Raw genomic sequence first — 21,293 nt, forward strand, 5'->3', positions numbered from 1 at the left:
CTTGATCTTTGGTCAGCTCCAGAAGGTTTTCATTTGAGAGTGTTTATTATAAATTGTTATTTCATCATCTTATTATTACTGCTAAGCAGCATGACTCCTGAGAGGCACTAAACAACTGTCAGAAGTGGGATTTGAACCCACGCCTCCATGGGAGACTGCGACCTGAACGCAGCGCCTTAGACCGCTCGGCCATCCTGACTACAGCACAGTACCTGGGTATCGGGTTAAAGAGTATGGGGTAAAAGTAGAAATAGGCACAGCAACGCAATCACCACAGAGACCAGTAAATTTATGCACGATACCGACTTGCACTTTCAATAGTCATTTGTTTTTATCAATGAAAAACTCCAGTCATTGATTTAACCTCAATATGGCCTTCAATGGAAAAGAGTAGTAAATCGTCATTGAATGAACGCTAAACTGGCCTCAGAATATGGCCATTCTGATATAAATGATAAAATTCCTCAGATAAGACCGAAAAAGTGTCTGTAAATATCAGCAATCATCAGGGTAAGAGTGACAACAGGTCCACATGGGGGAAATCTTAACAAATGGCTTAATGGGTATTTTCAACGCAATCGTGTTATTATTTATTTTTAGGGTTTAACAAGGCAGCTCACCTGTGACCTGTGGCTTGACTTTAGATGTGGCCAGTTCGATTACCCTGCAGACTTTAAGAGTGTCTTCAGAATATGGCCATTTTGACATGAATTTAAAAATGCCTCAGATAGGACCAAAAAAGTGTCTGGAGCTATCCGTCAGGGTAAGAGTGACAACAGGTTTCCACATGTCAAAATGGGGGAAATCTTAGAAAATGGCTTAATGGTTATTCATGAGAATCGTGAGAATCGTGAGTGTATCATGGGATCTCACCTGAAATCTGTGGCTTGACTACAAACCTGTAACCTATGCTACTGTGGCCTATAGAGCTAGAAGGATGGATAACCAGGTGTGTAAAGGTGTGAGGTGGGATCCTATCCCAAATGGACAACTAATCCCTATGTACTTGTGGAGATCTGAGAGGATATGATTGGTATAAGAAACACGACTAAACTTCAACCTCCGGAGGGGTCAAGAAAATTCAATTTCGTTGTCGGCAGGATTCGAACCTGCGCAGGAAGATCCTAATGGATTTCTAGTCCATCGCCTTAACCACTCGGCCACGACAACAGTCTTGTCAGCAGTGAATGGGCCACCAGGCATAGCCTACAGAAAGTGATAATTTTACAACTGAAAGACAATGCAGTAACTCATTAACTCATTATAATGCAATAAAATGAATTGTTCCCCTCATTCATTATTAAGTACAGCTGTTTTCTAATTTCCTTGATCTTTGGTCAGCTCCAGAAGGTTTTCATTTGAGAGTGTTTATTATAAATTGTTATTTCATCATCTTATTATTACTGCTAAGCAGCATGACTCCTGAGAGGCACTAAACAACTGTCAGAAGTGGGATTTGAACCCACGCCTCCATGGGAGACTGCGACCTGAACGCAGCGCCTTAGACCGCTCGGCCATCCTGACTACAGCACAGTACCTGGGTATCGGGTTAAAGAGTATGGGGTAAAAGTAGAAATAGGCACAGCAACGCAATCACCACAGAGACCAGTAAATTTATGCACGATACCGACTTGCACTTTCAATAGTCATTTGTTTTTATCAATGAAAAACTCCAGTCATTGATTTAACCTCAATATGGCCTTCAATGGAAAAGAGTAGTAAATCGTCATTGAATGAACGCTAAACTGGCCTCAGAATATGGCCATTCTGATATAAATGATAAAATTCCTCAGATAAGACCGAAAAAGTGTCTGTAAATATCAGCAATCATCAGGGTAAGAGTGACAACAGGTCCACATGGGGGAAATCTTAACAAATGGCTTAATGGGTATTTTCAACGCAATCGTGTTATTATTTATTTTTAGGGTTTAACAAGGCAGCTCACCTGTGACCTGTGGCTTGACTTTAGATGTGGCCAGTTCGATTACCCTGCAGACTTTAAGAGTGTCTTCAGAATATGGCCATTTTGACATGAATTTAAAAATGCCTCAGATAGGACCAAAAAAGTGTCTGGAGCTATCCGTCAGGGTAAGAGTGACAACAGGTTTCCACATGTCAAAATGGGGGAAATCTTAGAAAATGGCTTAATGGTTATTCATGAGAATCGTGAGAATCGTGAGTGTATCATGGGATCTCACCTGAAATCTGTGGCTTGACTACAAACCTGTAACCTATGCTACTGTGGCCTATAGAGCTAGAAGGATGGATAACCAGGTGTGTAAAGGTGTGAGGTGGGATCCTATCCCAAATGGACAACTAATCCCTATGTACTTGTGGAGATCTGAGAGGATATGATTGGTATAAGAAACACGACTAAACTTCAACCTCCGGAGGGGTCAAGAAAATTCAATTTCGTTGTCGGCAGGATTCGAACCTGCGCAGGAAGATCCTAATGGATTTCTAGTCCATCGCCTTAACCACTCGGCCACGACAACAGTCTTGTCAGCAGTGAATGGGCCACCAGGCATAGCCTACAGAAAGTGATAATTTTACAACTGAAAGACAATGCAGTAACTCATTAACTCATTATAATGCAATAAAATGAATTGTTCCCCTCATTCATTATTAAGTACAGCTGTTTTCTAATTTCCTTGATCTTTGGTCAGCTCCAGAAGGTTTTCATTTGAGAGTGTTTATTATAAATTGTTATTTCATCATCTTATTATTACTGCTAAGCAGCATGACTCCTGAGAGGCACTAAACAACTGTCAGAAGTGGGATTTGAACCCACGCCTCCATGGGAGACTGCGACCTGAACGCAGCGCCTTAGACCGCTCGGCCATCCTGACTACAGCACAGTACCTGGGTATCGGGTTAAAGAGTATGGGGTAAAAGTAGAAATAGGCACAGCAACGCAATCACCACAGAGACCAGTAAATTTATGCACGATACCGACTTGCACTTTCAATAGTCATTTGTTTTTATCAATGAAAAACTCCAGTCATTGATTTAACCTCAATATGGCCTTCAATGGAAAAGAGTAGTAAATCGTCATTGAATGAACGCTAAACTGGCCTCAGAATATGGCCATTCTGATATAAATGATAAAATTCCTCAGATAAGACCGAAAAAGTGTCTGTAAATATCAGCAATCATCAGGGTAAGAGTGACAACAGGTCCACATGGGGGAAATCTTAACAAATGGCTTAATGGGTATTTTCAACGCAATCGTGTTATTATTTATTTTTAGGGTTTAACAAGGCAGCTCACCTGTGACCTGTGGCTTGACTTTAGATGTGGCCAGTTCGATTACCCTGCAGACTTTAAGAGTGTCTTCAGAATATGGCCATTTTGACATGAATTTAAAAATGCCTCAGATAGGACCAAAAAAGTGTCTGGAGCTATCCGTCAGGGTAAGAGTGACAACAGGTTTCCACATGTCAAAATGGGGGAAATCTTAGAAAATGGCTTAATGGTTATTCATGAGAATCGTGAGAATCGTGAGTGTATCATGGGATCTCACCTGAAATCTGTGGCTTGACTACAAACCTGTAACCTATGCTACTGTGGCCTATAGAGCTAGAAGGATGGATAACCAGGTGTGTAAAGGTGTGAGGTGGGATCCTATCCCAAATGGACAACTAATCCCTATGTACTTGTGGAGATCTGAGAGGATATGATTGGTATAAGAAACACGACTAAACTTCAACCTCCGGAGGGGTCAAGAAAATTCAATTTCGTTGTCGGCAGGATTCGAACCTGCGCAGGAAGATCCTAATGGATTTCTAGTCCATCGCCTTAACCACTCGGCCACGACAACAGTCTTGTCAGCAGTGAATGGGCCACCAGGCATAGCCTACAGAAAGTGATAATTTTACAACTGAAAGACAATGCAGTAACTCATTAACTCATTATAATGCAATAAAATGAATTGTTCCCCTCATTCATTATTAAGTACAGCTGTTTTCTAATTTCCTTGATCTTTGGTCAGCTCCAGAAGGTTTTCATTTGAGAGTGTTTATTATAAATTGTTATTTCATCATCTTATTATTACTGCTAAGCAGCATGACTCCTGAGAGTCACTAAACAACTGTCAGAAGTGGGATTTGAACCCACGCCTCCATGGGAGACCTGCGACCTGAACTGCAGCGCCGTAGACCGCTCGGCCATCCTGACTACAGCACAGTACCTGGGTATCGGGTTAAAGAGTATGGGGTAAAAGTAGAAATAGGCACAGCAACGCAATCACCACAGAGACCAGTAAATTTATGCACGATACCGACTTGCACTTTCAATAGTCATTTGTTTTTATCAATGAAAAACTCCAGTCATTGATTTAACCTCAATATGGCCTTCAATGGAAAAGAGTAGTAAATCGTCATTGAATGAACGCTAAACTGGCCTCAGAATATGGCCATTCTGATATAAATGATAAAATTCCTCAGATAAGACCGAAAAAGTGTCTGTAAATATCAGCAATCATCAGGGTAAGAGTGACAACAGGTCCACATGGGGGAAATCTTAACAAATGGCTTAATGGGTATTTTCAACGCAATCGTGTTATTTATTTTTAGGGTTTAACAAGGCAGCTCACCTGTGACCTGTGGCTTGACTTTAGATGTGGCCAGTTCGATTACCCTGCAGACTTTAAGAGTGTCTTCAGAATATGGCCATTTTGACATGAATTTAAAAATGCCTCAGATAGGACCAAAAAAGTGTCTGGAGCTATCCGTCAGGGTAAGAGTGACAACAGGTTTCCACATGTCAAAATGGGGGAAATCTTAGAAAATGGCTTAATGGTTATTCATGAGAATCGTGTTGTTGTATTGTTGAGTGTATCATGGGATCTCACCTGAAATCTGTGGCTTGACTACAAACCTGTAACCTATGCTACTGTGGCCTATAGAGCTAGAAGGATGGATAACCAGGTGTGTAAAGGTGTGAGGTGGGATCCTATCCCAAATGGACAACTAATCCCTATGTACTTGTGGAGATCTGAGAGGATATGATTGGTATAAGAAACACGACTAAACTTCAACCTCCGGAGGGGTCAAGAAAATTCAATTTCGTTGTCGGCAGGATTCGAAACCTGCGCAGGAAGATCCTAATGGATTTCTAGTCCATCGCCTTAACCACTCGGCCACGACAACAGTCTTGTCAGCAGTGAATGGGCCACCAGGCATAGCCTACAGAAAGTGATAATTTTACAACTGAAAGACAATGCAGTAACTCATTAACTCATTATAATGCAATAAAATGAATTGTTCCCCTCATTCATTATTAAGTAGAGCTGTTTTCTAATTTCCTTGATCTTTGGTCAGCTCCAGAAGGTTTTCATTTGAGAGTGTTTATTATAAATTGTTATTTCATCATCTTATTATTACTGCTAAGCAGCATGACTCCTGAGAGTCACTAAACAACTGTCAGAAGTGGGATTTGAACCCACGCCTCCATGGGAGACCGCGACCTGAATGCAGCGCCGTAGACCGCTCGGCCATCCTGACTACAGCACAGTACATGGGTATCGGGTTAAAGAGTATGGGGTAAAAGTAGAAATAGGCACAGCAACGCAATCACCACAGAGACCAGTAAATTTATGCACGATACCGACTTGCACTTTCAATAGTCATTTGTTTTTATCAATGAAAAACTCCAGTCATTGATTTAACCTCAATATGGCCTTCAATGGAAAAGAGTAGTAAATCGTCATTGAATGAACGCTAAACTGGCCTCAGAATATGGCCATTCTGATATAAATGATAAAATTCCTCAGATAAGACCGAAAAAGTGTCTGTAAATATCAGCAATCATCAGGGTAAGAGTGACAACAGGTCCACATGGGGGAAATCTTAACAAATGGCTTAATGGGTATTTTCAACGCAATCGTGTTATTTATTTTTAGGGTTTAACAAGGCAGCTCACCTGTGACCTGTGGCTTGACTTTAGATGTGGCCAGTTCGATTACCCTGCAGACTTTAAGAGTGTCTTCAGAATATGGCCATTTTGACATGAATTTAAAAATGCCTCAGATAGGACCAAAAAAGTGTCTGAAGCTATCCGTCAGGGTAAGAGTGACAACAGGTTTCCACATGTCAAAATGGGGGAAATCTTAGAAAATGGCTTAATGGTTATTCATGAGAATCGTGTTGTTCTATTGTTGAGTGTATCATGGGATCTCACCTGAAATCTGTGGCTTGACTACAAACCTGTAACCTATGCTACTGTGGCCTATAGAGCTAGAAGGATGGATAACCAGGTGTGTAAAGGTGTGAGGTGGGATCCTATCCCAAATGGACAACTAATCCCTATGTACTTGTGGAGATCTGAGAGGATATGATTGGTATAAGAAACACGACTAAACTTCAACCTCCGGAGGGGTCAAGAAAATTCAATTTCGTTGTCGGCAGGATTCAAACCTGCGCAGGAAAATCCTAATGGATTTCTAGTCCATCGCCTTAACCACTCGGCCACGACAACAGTCTTGTCAGCAGTGAATGGGCCACCAGGCATAGCCTACAGAAAGTGATAATTTTACAACTGAAAGACAATGCAGTAACTCATTAACTCATTATAATGCAATAAAATGAATTGTTCCCCTCATTCATTATTAAGTACAGGAGTTTTCTAATTTCCTTGATCTTTGGTCAGCTCCAGAAGGTTTTCATTTGAGAGTGTTTATTATAAATTGTTATTTCATCATCTTATTATTACTGCTAAGCAGCATGACTCCTGAGAGGCACTAAACAACTGTAAGAAGTGGGATTTGAACCCACGCCTCCATGGGAGACTGCGACCTGAACGCAGCGCCTCAGACCGCTCGGCCATCCTGACTACAGCACAGTACCTGGGTATCGGGTTAAAGAGTATGGGGTAAAAGTAGAAATAGGCACAGCAACGCAATCACCACAGAGACCAGTAAATTTATGCACGATACCGACTTGCACTTTCAATAGTCATTTGTTTTTATCAATGAAAAACTCCAGTCATTGATTTAACCTCAATATGGCCTTCAATGGAAAAGAGTAGTAAACTGTCATTGAATGAACGCTAAACTGGCCTCAGAATATGGCCATTCTGATATAAATGATCAAATTCCTCAGATAAGACTGAAAAAGTGTCTGTAAATATCAGCAATCATCAGGGTAAGAGTGACAACAGGTCCACATGAGGGAAATCTTAACAAATGGCTTAATGGGTATTTTCAACGCAATCGTGTTATTATTTATTTTTAGGGTTTAACAAGGCAGCTCACCTGTGACCTGTGGCTTGACTTTAGATGTGGCCAGTTCGATTACCCTGCAGACTTTAAGAGTGTCTTCAGAATATGGCCATTTTGACATGAATTTAAAAATGCCTCAGATAGGACCAAAAAAGTGTCTGGAGCTATCCGTCAGGGTAAGAGTGACAACAGGTTTCCACATGTCAAAATGGGGGAAATCTTAGAAAATGGCTTAATGGTTATTCATGAGAATCGTGAGAATCGTGAGTGTATCATGGGATCTCACCTGAAATCTGTGGCTTGACTACAAACCTGTAACCTATGCTACTGTGGCCTATAGAGCTAGAAGGATGGATAACCAGGTGTGTAAAGGTGTGAGGTGGGATCCTATGCCAAATGGACAACTAATCCCTATGTACTTGTGGAGATCTGAGAGGATATGATTGGTATAAGAAACACGACTAAACTTCAACCTCCGGAGGGGTCAAGAAAATTCAATTTCGTTGTCGGCAGGATTCGAACCTGCGCATGAAGAGCCTAATGGATTTCTAGTCCATCGCCTTAACCACTCGGCCACGACAACAGTCTTGTCAGCAGTGAATGGGCCACCAGGCATAGCCTACAGAAAGTGATAATTTTACAACTGAAAGACAATGCAGTAACTCATTAACTCATTATAATGCAATAAAATGAATTGTTCCCCTCATTCATTATTAAGTAGAGCTGTTTTCTAATTTCCTTGATCTTTGGTCAGCTCCAGAAGGTTTTCATTTGAGAGTGTTTATTATAAATTGTTATTTCATCATCTTATTATTACTGCGAAGCAGCATGACTCCTGAGAGTCACTAAACAACTATCAGAAGTGGGATTTGAACCCACGCCTCCATGGGAGACCGCGACCTGAATGCAGCGCCGTAGACCGCTCGGCCATCCTGACTACAGCACAGTACATGGGTATCGGGTTAAAGAGTATGGGGTAAAAGTAGAAATAGGCACAGCAACACAATCACCACAGAGACCAGTAAATTTATGCACGATACCGACTTGCACTTTCAATAGTCATTTGTTTTTATCAATGAAAAACTCCAGTCATTGATTTAACCTCAATATGGCCTTCAATGGAAAAGAGTAGTAAATCGTCATTGAATGAACGCTAAACTGGCCTCAGAATATGGCCATTCTGATATAAATGATAAAATTCCTCAGATAAGACCGAAAAAGTGTCTGTAAATATCAGCAATCATCAGGGTAAGAGTGACAACAGGTCCACATGGGGGAAATCTTAACAAATGGCTTAATGGGTATTTTCAACGCAATCGTGTTATTATTTATTTTTAGGGTTTAACAAGGTAGCTCACCTGTGACCTGTGGCTTGACTTTAGATGTGGCCAGTTCGATTACCCTGCAGACTTTAAGAGTGTCTTCAGAATATGGCCATTTTGACATGAATTTAAAAATGCCTCAGATAGGACCAAAAAAGTGTCTGGAGCTGTCCGTCAGGGTAAGAGTGACAACAGGTTTCCACATGTCAAAATGGGGGAAATCTTAGAAAATGGCTTAATGGTTATTCATGAGAATCGTGTTGTTGTATTGTTGAGTGTATCATGTGATCTCACCTGAAATCTGTGGCTTGACTACAAACCTGTAACCTATGCTACTGTGGCCTATAGAGCTAGAAGGATGGATAACCAGGTGTGTAAAGGTGTGAGGTGGGATAGATGGCCTGCAGTCCTATCCCAAATGGACAACTAATCCCTATGTACTTGTGGAGATCTGAGAGGATGTGATTGGTATAAGAAACACGACTAAACTTCCACCTTTTACCCAAAACAACTAATGACATGTAAAACCAACTCAGAAATCCCTAACAAATGGATTCTTGATAAAAAAATATCCTAGACTATATCCAGTACAAGTCAGCTACTCAGTAAACATAGTCTATGTGACTCGTAAATGTTTTTTTTTTTTACCTCAGCTAGCATCAAGCTAACATATACTCCCACTCAATGTAAATCACGTTCTTCTCTCACTCAGTTCGACACAAAGCCAAAACAAAACCTTTCCTAACGTGACAATATCTTGACAAAGTTGTTAAATAGCATGTTATTACATATTGTGTATATATTTGAACGTTTGAAGTGCTGTTACATACCTGTAATAGTAAAAGAACTGACACAGTTTACCTCTGTAAAGTTCTGGTCCTTATTCTGCAGATGGTGAGCGCTTGGCCTGAACTTGCTGTTTCTCCTGCTACAACTGTGCAACAGTGCCATCTATTGGCCTGATGGACTGCTGACGCTAAAGTATGTAGAAAATCCCATTAAGATTCATTAAGACAAATACATAAACAAATGGGGGGTATAAATAATAAATGGGTGTCTGTTTTTAGTGACTTTGTTTTCAACCCATTACACATGCACAATCATACATGTGCATTTAAAGCATTATTAAGATCCTTGAGTGTGGAACTGCAGGGCGTTTACGCAAAAAACACATGAATTTCACATGTGAACACGGAAAGTGTTCCAAAAACATGTTTTAATGTAATCTTATGTGAAGATAATGTGATAACATGTAAAGCAACATGTGATTACATTAAACGACACATGTGAAAATGTGATCACGTTGTGTTCCAAAACATGTTTTCACATGATTTCACATAAAATGTCAGTTGAAATCATGTGGTTTTTCTGTAAGGGCAGGAATATAAGATGCATTTTGATGTTATGTTTGATGTTACACGATCTTGAAAATGTAATGTTCTTTGAGGTTCTTCCATGTATTTTCCATTTTACTTTCCCTCAGTCCTTTTCACTTTCCTTGTCAAAACAAGCTCTGTCCCCATCAAGACTTATTCAGCTTCTGATGGATTTTAAACCATTCAACAAATAGTTTTATAATGAAGAGTAGACCCAAGTAAACACCCTGGAGTCTTTACACACACATTGAAAGGCAAATATCTCCAATTTGGACTCATCAGACCAAAGGACAGATTTCCACCAGTCTAAGGTCCATTGCTCGTGTTTCTTGGTCCAAGCAAGTCTCTTCTTATTATTGGAGTCCGTCCTTTAGTAGTGGTTTCAATGGAGCAATTCGACCATGAAGTCCTGATTCATGCAGTCTCCTCTGAACAGTGCATGTTGAGATGTGTGTGTTTCTTGAACTCTGTGAAGAATGTATTTGGGCTCCAATCTGAGGTGCAGTTCACTCTACTGAACTTATCCTCTGCAGCAAAGGTAACTCTGGGTCTTCCTCATGAGAGCCAGTTTCATCATAGCGGTTCATGGTTTTTGCGACTGCACTAGAAGAATCTTTCAAAGTTCTTGAAATATTCCGTATTGACTCACCTTCATGACTTAAGTAACAATGTTGTTTCTCTTTGCTTATTTGAGCGGTTCATGGCATAAAATGGACGTGGTCTTTTACCAAATAGGGATATCTTCTGAAAACCATCCCTACCTTGTCACAACACAACCTGTTGGTTCAAACGCTCTAAGAAGGAAAGAAATTCCACAAATTAACTTTTAAGAAGGTACACCTGTTAATTGAAAAACATTCCAGGTGACTACCTCATGAAAAGGTTGGAGAGAATGCCAAGAGTGTGCAAAGTGGTCAAGGAAAAGGATGGCTACTTCAAAGATTCTCAAATATAAAATATATTTTGATTTGTTTAACACTTTTTTCTTACTACGTGATTCCAATTGTGTTATTTCATAGTTTTGATGTCTTCACTATTATTCTAAAATGTAAACAATTGTAAAAATAAAGAAAAACCCTTAAATGAGTAGGTGAATCCAGGTTAACGCTATAATCCCTTATGGATGTCACTAGTTAAATCCACTTAAATTAGTATAGATAAAGAGGAGGAGACAGGTAAAAAAAAATATTGTAAGGCTTGAGACAATTGAGAAATGGATTGTGTATGTGTGTCATTCAGAGGGTGAATGGGCTAGACCAAATATTGAAGTCCCTTTGAACAGAGTATGGTAGAATTTTGTGTCAAGAACTGCCATGCTGTTGGGTTTTTCACACTCAACACTTTTCCCTGAGTATCAACAATGGTCCACCACCAAGGGGGGGGGAACTCAATAGGAAGATGTTCTTAATGTGTTGTTCTCAGAGCCTGAGGGTCACAACTGGTATGAGGTCAGACGTTACACACACATACTATTGACTAGGAGCATTAAGATCCTTCCATTGACCGATTGTTTGTTATGTCATTGCACTGGTCACTGATTTTGAATGCTTGTTTTGTTGTCGTAGGGCTGGGAGGAGGACCTGCTGCCTGAGGAGAGGGAGGTTCCTCTGCTAAAGTGAGTTCCTCTAAATGTCTGTGTAGTCTGAGCTTGTCAGATGCGGAAGGATAGTGGTCATAATGCTGTTATCCCCCATTGACTCTAATGGTTGACATGCTCCATTCCCTCCCTTTCACAGCCTCTACCTTACCACCAAGAGAGTGGAGGACATCGCCCTGAGGCTCGTCTCCCATCACTGGTGCATGTTTTGATCTCTCTCTATTAGCAGTTTCACTTAAATTCCTCTTCTCTTCTCTCCTCTTTTCTCCTCCTTTGTTTCCTTTAGCACCCTGGTGGGTTCGTGGAGCGTCTGTACGCTCTCCTGTACTCCTTCCTGCCCACTGCTGCCAACATGGAGCCAGAGGCTGACAGATACCTGCTGCTGCTCAATGTAAGAGTCAAGAGGTTACTTCCTGTTTACTTCCTTATCCATGGTTAACCAGGTCCCAATGCCATTTTAGGGGGAGTATTTCTAATTGTCTCTCTCCTCTTGATAAGCTAGTACCTCAGAGCCATTTTCTATGTGTTGTGTGGTGTTCTCTACAGGGCGGGCTGATGGCTCTGCTAGATGACATGTTTGGCCAGCAGCTGGCCTGGTACTTTAACCCAGAGTCTCTGGTCACTGAGCTCTCCAGCCTCCTGGAGTACCACTTGGAGAACCTCATGGCCAGCATGTAGTCCTACTGCAGGGACCATACTCCTTTCTCCTTCTCTCTCTCTTTTGAAGGAATTGAGGACTTGAAGTGCTTTGTTGAACCCTGATTAGTTAACACCCATTAATTTAATGTATTCTCTTGTTTTCTCTCCCCACAGGATTATTGTGACACTTTGCCACCCAACAGGGATCTAGACACCAATGCACTACATTACTTTGCACTGAATTTGACATTTTTAAAATAAAATAAGTTGTAGTTCAAAAACATTTCCTCTTCCTAATATTAGAATATTACATGAACAATGATGCTTTATTATCTGCATATGGAAATAAAAAACAATTTTTAGTTGATTTACAGATACTACAGGCCCTCACTTATATGGTTTTGTACTGTGATATGTGATAATGTACTATTTAAAAACATGTAGGATGACATACACTGAGTGCACAAAACATTAGGAACATCTTCTTAATATTGAGTTGCACAACCTTTTTCCCTCAGAACAGCCTCATTTCGTCTGGGCATGGACTCTACAAGCTGCCCTAAGTGTTCCACAAGGGTGCTGCCCATGTTGTGTCAAGTTGGCTGGACGTCCTTTGGGTGGTGGACCATTCTTGATACACATGGGAAACTGTTGATCATGAAAAAAACAGCAGTGTTGCAGTGCTTGACACACTTAACCCGGTGCGCCTGGCACCTACTAACATACCCCGTTCAAAGGCAGTTAAATCTTTTCTCTTGCCAAATCACCCTCTGAATGACACACACAATCCGTGTCTCAATTCTCTCAAGGTTTTAAAATATTTCTTTAACTCCCCTTCATCCACTGAAGTGGATTCAACAAGTGACATCAATAAGGGGTCATAGCTTTCACTTGGTCAGTCTATGTCATGGAAAGAGCAGGTGTCCTCAATGTTTTGTATTATCAGTGTGTGTAGTAACCTGGTACAGTATGAAGTATACCACTAGAGGGGATAATTGCTTCAGTCTTGAATGTTACTTCTCACTATCCCTACATTAACAGTCTGCCATTGTAGACTCCGGTAACTTGGGTATCTTCGTTTTTTTATATTTGCCATTAATGTCTGAACCATTTACCATCTTTCCCACTGAAACCAGTAAATCAGACTGTTAAACAGCCACCACTAACATTGATTGGCTGCTGCCAACACACTGACTCAACTCCAGCCACTTTAATAATGGGAATTGATGGAAAATATATCACTAGCCACTTTAAACAATGCTACTTAATATAATGTTTACATACCCTACATTATTCATCTCATATGTATATGTATATACTGTACTCTATATCATCTACTGCATCTTTATGTAATACATGTATCACTAGCCACTTTAAACTATGCCACTTTGTTTACATACCCTACATTACTCATCTCATATATATATATATACTGTACTCGATACCATCTACTGCATCTTGCCTATGCCGTTCTGTACCATCACTCATTCATATATCTTTATGTACACATTCTTATCCCTTTACACTTGTGTGTATAAGGTAGTAGTTTTGGAATTGTTAGGTTAGATTACTCGTTGGTTATTACTGCATTGTCGGAACTAGAAGCACAAGCATTTCGCTACACACGCATTAACATCTGCTAACCATGTGTATGTGACAAATACATTTGATTTGATTTGTTAGTGTTCATGTGAGAGGGTGTAGTAGTGCATACTGACCATTAGTTGGATCATAGTGTGGGTGGTGGAGTTTATGCAGGAACACAGAGGGTAGAGGCATTCTCCATCACAGTAGAAGGCAGAGTAACCCGTAGGAGCCAATACCCAGTCATAATGGAGAGAAATACCATAGAAATCAAAAGACAAGATGAATGACTAGAACAGACTCTTTCAATGAGAAATACATGATAAAGAATGCAAAGAACATACTCTACAATGCACATCCTACACAAATGCCTTGCTTCCCTAAAAATACTAACTGTGTGTTACAGCAGATAACGTAGTACAATGTTAGCTCATGATTATTTATTCAGTACAATGAGTAGTTAAGAGAGATAGAATCTCACCTTCCAGCCTTGTTCACTGAATCTCACAGATATCTCACATGTCTCTTACAAGCCTGACGCCCACTGTTGACATGGCTGTGATCTGAAAGGGACCAAAAAATATGTTATGAACCAGGAAAGACTAATGTACACTTTGGATGCATTGGATTTGAAATTAAATGTAAATGCAACTTAAGCAAGGAAGGAATTATTTTTGTATTCTTTTTTTTTATACTTAGTTTTTATTGTAGGAACACAAAGAATGTACAAATAAAGCCAAATAAAAGAACAACAACAAGAAAAGATCTGTCAGTTACAGTGCACTTCATACCTTCATCATCATACCATCATATTAGTTACATTGACATCTTTGAATGTCCTTTTCCAAGTACGAAACCCATTTTTCCCAGTATTCTTGACCTGTCTCCTGTTGAGTTCTTAAGGCAAAGGTCATACGGTGTATTTCTTGTACAATGTCTATCCATTGTGTCACTGTGGGAGGGTCTTTTTGTAGCCATTTCCTAGTGATTTTTTACTGGCTGCCAGTTGGACCTTCAAGAGGTACTTTTCTCTATTGTGTAAGTTATCAGGTATTTCACCCATGTACAAAGAAATCAATGTTTGTTCTATGTCAAATTCCATTATTTTTCCAATGTTAGATCTTATTTCTCCCCAGTAAGTTTCGATTGCGGGGCAAGTCCAAAAGATATGAGAGTGGTCCGCCCTCAATAGACCGCATTCTCTCCAACAAGGGTGTTGTGAGCCAGTCTGTTTTGATTTCAGTTTAGGTGTTATGAAGAAACGTATAACATTCTTCCAACAGAATTCTCTCCATGACCTTGAGTTGGTGGAGCTTTGTTGAGTCTCTAATATATTCAACCATGTTTCATCAGTTATTTCAATGTTAAGTTCCTCCTCCCATTTCTTTTTAAAATAGTTTGTAGAATGTTTCTTTGAGGATTGAATACCCAAGTAGAGATTTGAAATAGTTTTTTCGTTACTCCCCAAGTTGTATGCGTTAGTGAATACTTGGATTAATTTTGGAGGTGCTTTTCAGTCAGTCACTTTTATCTCCCTTACGAAATAGTGTCGTACTTGTAGGTATCTGTAAAAATCTTGTTTATCCAAGCCATGTTTTTTACTTAGGTCCTGGAAGTTATCTAGGTTCCCATTCCTTACAATTGTACTGAATGACATGATGCCTTTCTGCGTCCATTGTTTAAACCTGCTGTCCTGAGTTGCAGGGATGAAGCTGGGGTCGTATGCGGGCCAACTCAGCAGTTTGATCTCTCTGTCTAAATGATTTTGCTTAACTACCCTAAACCATGTCTTCAGAGAGAAATTAATCCACTGATTTTGTCTATTGTATATTTCTTTTACCATCTCCTTATTTCCCAGTACTGACTGTATGGGTATCTCTGTCAGCGTAGTCTCGATGTCTTTCCATTTGGATTCGTATTCTGAATTGCACCAACACACCAGGGGTCTCAATTGGGCTGACACATAATAATCTTTTAGGTTTGGTAAGGCCATACCCCCACAGTTTTTTGGTGACTGTAATGTTGTATATCTAGTTCTTGGTCTCTTACTGTTCCGTTTATCCCATTCCCTAAACTGTTTAGGTGGGATTTCTATGGGCAGTGATTGGAACAAATACAGTAACCTCGGCAGGATGTTCATTTTGATTGTTTCAATTCTACTAAGATCTAAGGGAAGTGAATTCCACCTGTCTAGGTCATCATATATTTTCTTGTTAATGTGATCGTAATTCATACAATAAAGTTTGGGTATATCTTTTGGTAAATTTACTCCCAGATATATAATGGATGAAGAGGTCCAGGTGAAGTTATATCTACTCTTCAGATCTTCCTGTGGGGTATAATTATATACTAGGGCTTGGGTCTTGTGTACGTTAAGCACATACCCTGAATATGTTCCAAATGTTGTAAAACATCCATCAATCTAGATACACTTGAGCCTGGGTCTTTAAGGAATAACAGAACGTCATCAGCATACATGCATATCTTATGTTCACTGCCTCTTATTGTTATTCCCTCTAAAGTTGGGTCCTGTCTTATTGCCTGTGCTAATGGTTCTAGGTACAAGGAGAAGAGCGTGGGTGATAGATTACAGCCTTGTCTTGCCCCTCGCTCTAATTTTATCGTTCGTGTCAAATGTCCATTTATCTTTATTCTAGCGGTCGGACATGAATACAGTGTTTTGATGCACTGTATCACTTCTTTGTTGAAACCAAATCTTTTCATAACGTGGAATAGGTAATCCCATCCCACTGAATCAAATGCTTTTTCTGTATCTAGGCTGATTAATATTGCACTTGTCTTATTCTGAGTAATGTGGTCCATGACATGTAGTGTTCTCCTTATATTGTCCTGTGTCTGCCTATTTTGTATGAAACCAGTTTGATCTCCGTCAATCAATTCAGGGATTATGTTCTCCATTCTTTTGTCTATTATTGATGCATATAGTTTATAATCTGTGTTAAGAATTGCGATAGGTCGATATGAACTGCATTCTTTCTTATCTTTACCCTCTTTTGGGATTACTGATATGATGGCCTCTCTCTATGACGGTGGGAGACCCCCCTCCCTCAGAGTCCAGTTAAAACAGGCCTTAAGTAGAGGTGCTAATTGTTCTCTGAAGATCTTGAACCATTCTGAAGGGAAGCCATCAGTGCCTGGAGACTTGTTGGCTTTTTGCTGAGATATTGCTTTATTAATTTCTTCGGTGGATATTTCTGAAGTTAGTCTATCATTTTGCTCTGTCCCAATTTAGGGGAGATCGAGTGAGTTCAAAAAGTGCTCTATTGTCTGTGCATCTGCCTTCTCTGGTTGCTTGTACAGATTTTTGCAATATGATTAAAATGCATTCTGTATTTCATCTAATTTGCATGTGATCTTTTTTGTTTTGTGGTCTTTTATTTTGAAAATGTTATTCTGTGCTTGTTGTTTCCTGAGTCTCCATGCTAGTAATTTGGTTGCCTTTGAGCCTGCTTCATAATATCGTTGTTTCAGGAACCTAAGCTTTTTCTCTACTTCCTCTCTATAAATCTGGTCAATTTCCTGTTTTACCTTTTGAATCAAAACTTTATATTTCTTGAGGAAAGAGCATTGTTTGTGTGAGCCAAACTTCTTTTATATATATATTTATTTTATGGCAGGGAAATTCGCAATGACTCTTAATGTTAGCTTGATGGCTATTCGTTTTTACCAATTTATGGTACAATGTTATTTGTAAATTGTATAAAAATATATATATAATTTAGGTCAACCACTTGCGTGGTGCAAAGGACTGTTTTTATTTGCAACTAGTAAGATTTTTGATTTTATTGATTTTATTAGGATCTCTTTTAGTCCCCATTTGAACTAATCTTCCAAGAGTCCTTAACATTAAAATACAATTTATAATACAAACACACTTTCACATATAACACACTATTACAAACATAATTACATAATTACAAACATAATACACTAGCATAATGACCCAATAAATACTCAATCTAAAGAAATATTGATTCTTCATCTACTATAGTCCCACAACATTTCTATATACTATATTTAAAATGTTTTTAAATAATGTTTAAACTTATATATTGAAAGGTTTCTAGTTTGCTCAGTTAATTTATTCAATTTCTTTATTGCTCTAAATCGAAATATTCTTTTTGTGAGACCCTGATTCATGTGAACGTATACAAGTTTAATATTCTTCATATAGTCACCGTGATAGTAAATGTCCATTTCTGTTTTTTGTATTAATGCTAGGCGAATCCGTAATATTTTTAAGAGACCGGAATGAGGTTTCTAAAGCAGTTTCCTGTATTGAAGACTTTTCCTTAGTTTGGGGTTGGAAAATTAATACCAGTAAGTCAGTCTATTTCCACTCAAGGATTGTGTTTTACAGGAAGTACAGTGGGGAAAAAAAGTTATTAGTCAGCCACCAATTGTGCAAGTTCTCCCACTGAAAAAGATGAGAGAGGCCTGTATTTTTCAACATAGGTACACTTCAACTATGACAGACAAAATTAGGGGGAAAAATCCAGAAAATCACATTGTAGGATTTTTTATGAATTTATTTGCAAATTATGGTGGAAAATAAGTATATGGTTAATAACAAAAGTTTATCTCAATACTTTGTTGTATACCCTTTGTTGGCAATGACAGAGGTCAAACGTTTTCTGTAAGTCTTCACAAGGTTTGCACACACTGTAGCTGGTATTTTGGCCCATTCCTCCATGCAGATATCCTCTAGAGCAGTGATGTTTTGGGGCTGTTGCTGGGCAACACGGACTTTCAACTCCCTCCAAAGATTTTTTATGGGGTTGAGATCTGGAGACTGGCTAGGCCACTCAAGGACCTTGAAATGCTTCTTACGAAGCCACTCCTTCGTTGCCCGGGCGGTGTGTTTGGGATCATTGTCATGCTGAAAGACCCAGCCACGTTTCATCTTCAATGCCCTTTCTGATGGAAGGAGGTTTTCACTCAAAATGTCACGATACATGGCCCCATTCATTCTTTCCTTTACACGGATCAGTCGCCCTGGTCCCTTTGCAGAAAAACAGCCCGAAAGCATGATGTTTCCACCCCCATGCTTCACAGTAGGTATGGTGTTCTTTGGATGCAACTCAGCATTCTTTGTCCTCCAAACACGACGAGTTGAGTTTTTACCAAAAAGTTCTATTTAGGTTTCATCTGACCATATGCCATTCTCCCAATCTTCTTCTGGATCATCCAAATGCTCTCTAGCAAACTTCAGATGGGCCTGGACATGTACTGGCTTAAGCAGGGGGACACGTCTGGCACTGCAGGATTTGAGTCCCTGGCGGCGTAGTGTGTTACTGATGTTAGGCTTTGTTACTTTGGTCTACAATTTTGTTTCTGGTGTCCTTTGACAGCTCTTTGGTCTTGGCCATAGTGGAGTTTGGAGTGTGACTGTTTGAGGTTGTGGACAGGTGTCTTTTATACTGATAACAAGTTCAAACAGGTGCCATTAATACAGGTAACGAGTGGAGGACAGAGGAGCCTCTTAAAGAAGTTACAGGTCTGTGAGAGCCAGAAATCTTGCTTGTTTGTAGGTGACCAAATACTTATTTTCCACCATAATTTGCTAATAAATTCATTAAAAATCCTACAATGTGATTTTCTGGATTTTTTTTCTCATTTTGTCTGTCATAGTTGAAGTGTACCTATGATGAAATTGACAGGCCTCTCATCTTTTTAAGTGGGAACTTGCACAATTGGTGGCTGACTAAATACTTTTTTGCCCCACTGTATATGGTATCCCATCTAAAGATAAGGTTACTTATCTTGAAATTGTTATATGCAAGGATGAAAAACAATTGAACTTTAACTCCATTGAGAAAACAAAGAACAAATTGAACCTCTTGTTGATGAGAGATATTTCGTTATACGGTCGGGTATTATTATCCAAAGCTGAAGGGTTATCCAGGTCGGTTTATGTCACGTTATCACTTGACTTACCCCCTAAAATTGTAAAGGACTTAGATAAGATTATTTATAGTTTTATTTGATGTGATATCCACAAAAATGATGTGGCTATATTGAAGCAACATCTCAAGACATCAGTCAGGAAGTTAAGGCTTGGTCGCAAGTGGGTATTCCAAATGGACAATAACCCCAAGTATACTTCCAAAGTTGTGGCAAAATTACTTAAGGACAACAAAGTCAAGGTATTGGAGTGGCCATCACAAAGCTCTGATCTCAATCCTATAGAAAATTTGTGGGCAGAACTGAAAAGGCATGTGCGAGCAAGGAGGCCTACAAACCTGACTCAGTTACATCAGCTCTGTCAGGAGGAATGGGCCAAAATTCAGTCAACGCATTGTGGGAAGCTTGTGGAAGTCCACCCGAAACATTTGACCCAAGTTAAACAATTTAAAGGCAATGCTACCAAATACTAATTTAGTGTATGTAAACTTCTGACCCACTGGGAATGTGATGAAAGAAATAAAAGCTGAAATAAATCATTCTCTCTACTATTATTGTGACATTTCACATTCTTAAAATAAAGTGATGATTCTAACTGACCTAAGACAGGGATTTTTTTACGAGGATTAAATGTCAGGAATTGTGAAAAACTGAGTTTAAATGTATTTGGTTAAGGTGTATGTAAACATCAGACTTCAACTGTACCTAGAAGTGCACACTATTCTTATTATTTTTTTATGTATCTTAAAAGTAAAAGTAATATAGTCAACTATACAACTTCTACTACTACTACTACTACTACACTTTATATCATCCAATAATATATAATGAAAAACACTCAACATGAAGAATTAATGCAATTATGTTAATTTCAAATATTTATTTTGAAATATAGATTAGGTGCTCTTCTTTTTATAGCAGGAAGTAAAGGGACTGGACAAGGCTTTGCCTATAGCTGAAAACATCCTGGAAATGAGCGAACGCTTCCTTGGTTTCTTCTTGGTGGAGCATACACTCTCTGTTCGGCAGGATTGTTGATCATTGACAATTGCTGGGGGAAAAAATGTAAACATAACATTTTCTTTAACTGACCCTAGTTAGTGTGAAGAATTAGTATTGCATTATTATTATTTAAATTGTAATATTCTACATAATTTCCAAATGTCGGGCGGCAGGTAGCCAAGCAGTCTCAATCCGCCTATTTAACGCAGAAGTGTTACATAGGCCCCCCCAGGGCTTAGACTGTTTAGTGCCAAAAAGAAGGGGATAAAAACATGCAAAAAATATATATACATATAAATAAATATATATTTCGTCAACTTTCTTATATCTCTCAGATTTAGGACAGACACTTCAGTTCCATGTAGTGAATCTGTTTTTCAATGTGTTTGTATGGGCAAATAGCAGTAAGGCCGATACAAACCCCTCGGCCCAGACAGGGCGTAGACTCTTGTGGGTTAAAAAGCATGATCATTACAAAGGTGCAACTCGTGCTGGAGGCAATAAAAGGCCACGCTAAAATGTGCAGTTTTACAACACCACACAACGCCACAGATGTCTCAGAGACAGAGACTGAGAAAAAAAGGAGCAAGGAAAAACGCTGGTTGACTTGTTTTGAGGGAGCGTGCAAT

General features: G+C 39.3%; 13 non-coding genes across 13 annotated transcripts; all 13 read right to left on the reverse strand.

Annotated features, from left to right (window-relative positions):
• Window positions 1-116: 116 nt before the first annotated feature.
• trnal-cag (transfer RNA leucine (anticodon CAG)) lies at window positions 117-199 on the reverse strand. Its single transcript has one exon. It is a non-coding gene; the product is annotated as a tRNA-Leu (tRNA).
• An 889-nt stretch (window positions 200-1,088) lies between these two features.
• On the reverse strand, window positions 1,089-1,170 carry trnas-aga (transfer RNA serine (anticodon AGA)). Its single transcript has one exon. It is a non-coding gene; the product is annotated as a tRNA-Ser (tRNA).
• A 271-nt stretch (window positions 1,171-1,441) lies between these two features.
• Window positions 1,442-1,524, reverse strand: trnal-cag (transfer RNA leucine (anticodon CAG)). The gene has a single exon. It is a non-coding gene; the product is annotated as a tRNA-Leu (tRNA).
• Window positions 1,525-2,413: 889 nt separating this feature from the next.
• On the reverse strand, window positions 2,414-2,495 carry trnas-aga (transfer RNA serine (anticodon AGA)). The gene has a single exon. It is a non-coding gene; the product is annotated as a tRNA-Ser (tRNA).
• Window positions 2,496-2,766: 271 nt separating this feature from the next.
• On the reverse strand, window positions 2,767-2,849 carry trnal-cag (transfer RNA leucine (anticodon CAG)). Its single transcript has one exon. It is a non-coding gene; the product is annotated as a tRNA-Leu (tRNA).
• An 889-nt stretch (window positions 2,850-3,738) lies between these two features.
• On the reverse strand, window positions 3,739-3,820 carry trnas-aga (transfer RNA serine (anticodon AGA)). Its single transcript has one exon. It is a non-coding gene; the product is annotated as a tRNA-Ser (tRNA).
• Window positions 3,821-4,091: 271 nt separating this feature from the next.
• trnal-cag (transfer RNA leucine (anticodon CAG)) lies at window positions 4,092-4,176 on the reverse strand. Its single transcript has one exon. It is a non-coding gene; the product is annotated as a tRNA-Leu (tRNA).
• Window positions 4,177-5,067: 891 nt separating this feature from the next.
• On the reverse strand, window positions 5,068-5,150 carry trnas-aga (transfer RNA serine (anticodon AGA)). The gene has a single exon. It is a non-coding gene; the product is annotated as a tRNA-Ser (tRNA).
• A 271-nt stretch (window positions 5,151-5,421) lies between these two features.
• trnal-cag (transfer RNA leucine (anticodon CAG)) lies at window positions 5,422-5,504 on the reverse strand. Its single transcript has one exon. It is a non-coding gene; the product is annotated as a tRNA-Leu (tRNA).
• Window positions 5,505-6,395: 891 nt separating this feature from the next.
• Window positions 6,396-6,477, reverse strand: trnas-aga (transfer RNA serine (anticodon AGA)). The gene has a single exon. It is a non-coding gene; the product is annotated as a tRNA-Ser (tRNA).
• Window positions 6,478-6,748: 271 nt separating this feature from the next.
• On the reverse strand, window positions 6,749-6,831 carry trnal-cag (transfer RNA leucine (anticodon CAG)). Its single transcript has one exon. It is a non-coding gene; the product is annotated as a tRNA-Leu (tRNA).
• Window positions 6,832-7,720: 889 nt separating this feature from the next.
• Window positions 7,721-7,802, reverse strand: trnas-aga (transfer RNA serine (anticodon AGA)). Its single transcript has one exon. It is a non-coding gene; the product is annotated as a tRNA-Ser (tRNA).
• Window positions 7,803-8,073: 271 nt separating this feature from the next.
• trnal-cag (transfer RNA leucine (anticodon CAG)) lies at window positions 8,074-8,156 on the reverse strand. Its single transcript has one exon. It is a non-coding gene; the product is annotated as a tRNA-Leu (tRNA).
• Window positions 8,157-21,293: the final 13,137 nt, after the last annotated feature.

This window comes from Oncorhynchus kisutch, unplaced genomic scaffold (assembly GCF_002021735.2).
Source record: "Oncorhynchus kisutch isolate 150728-3 unplaced genomic scaffold, Okis_V2 scaffold784, whole genome shotgun sequence".
NCBI classification, from domain to species: domain Eukaryota; kingdom Metazoa; phylum Chordata; class Actinopteri; order Salmoniformes; family Salmonidae; genus Oncorhynchus; species Oncorhynchus kisutch.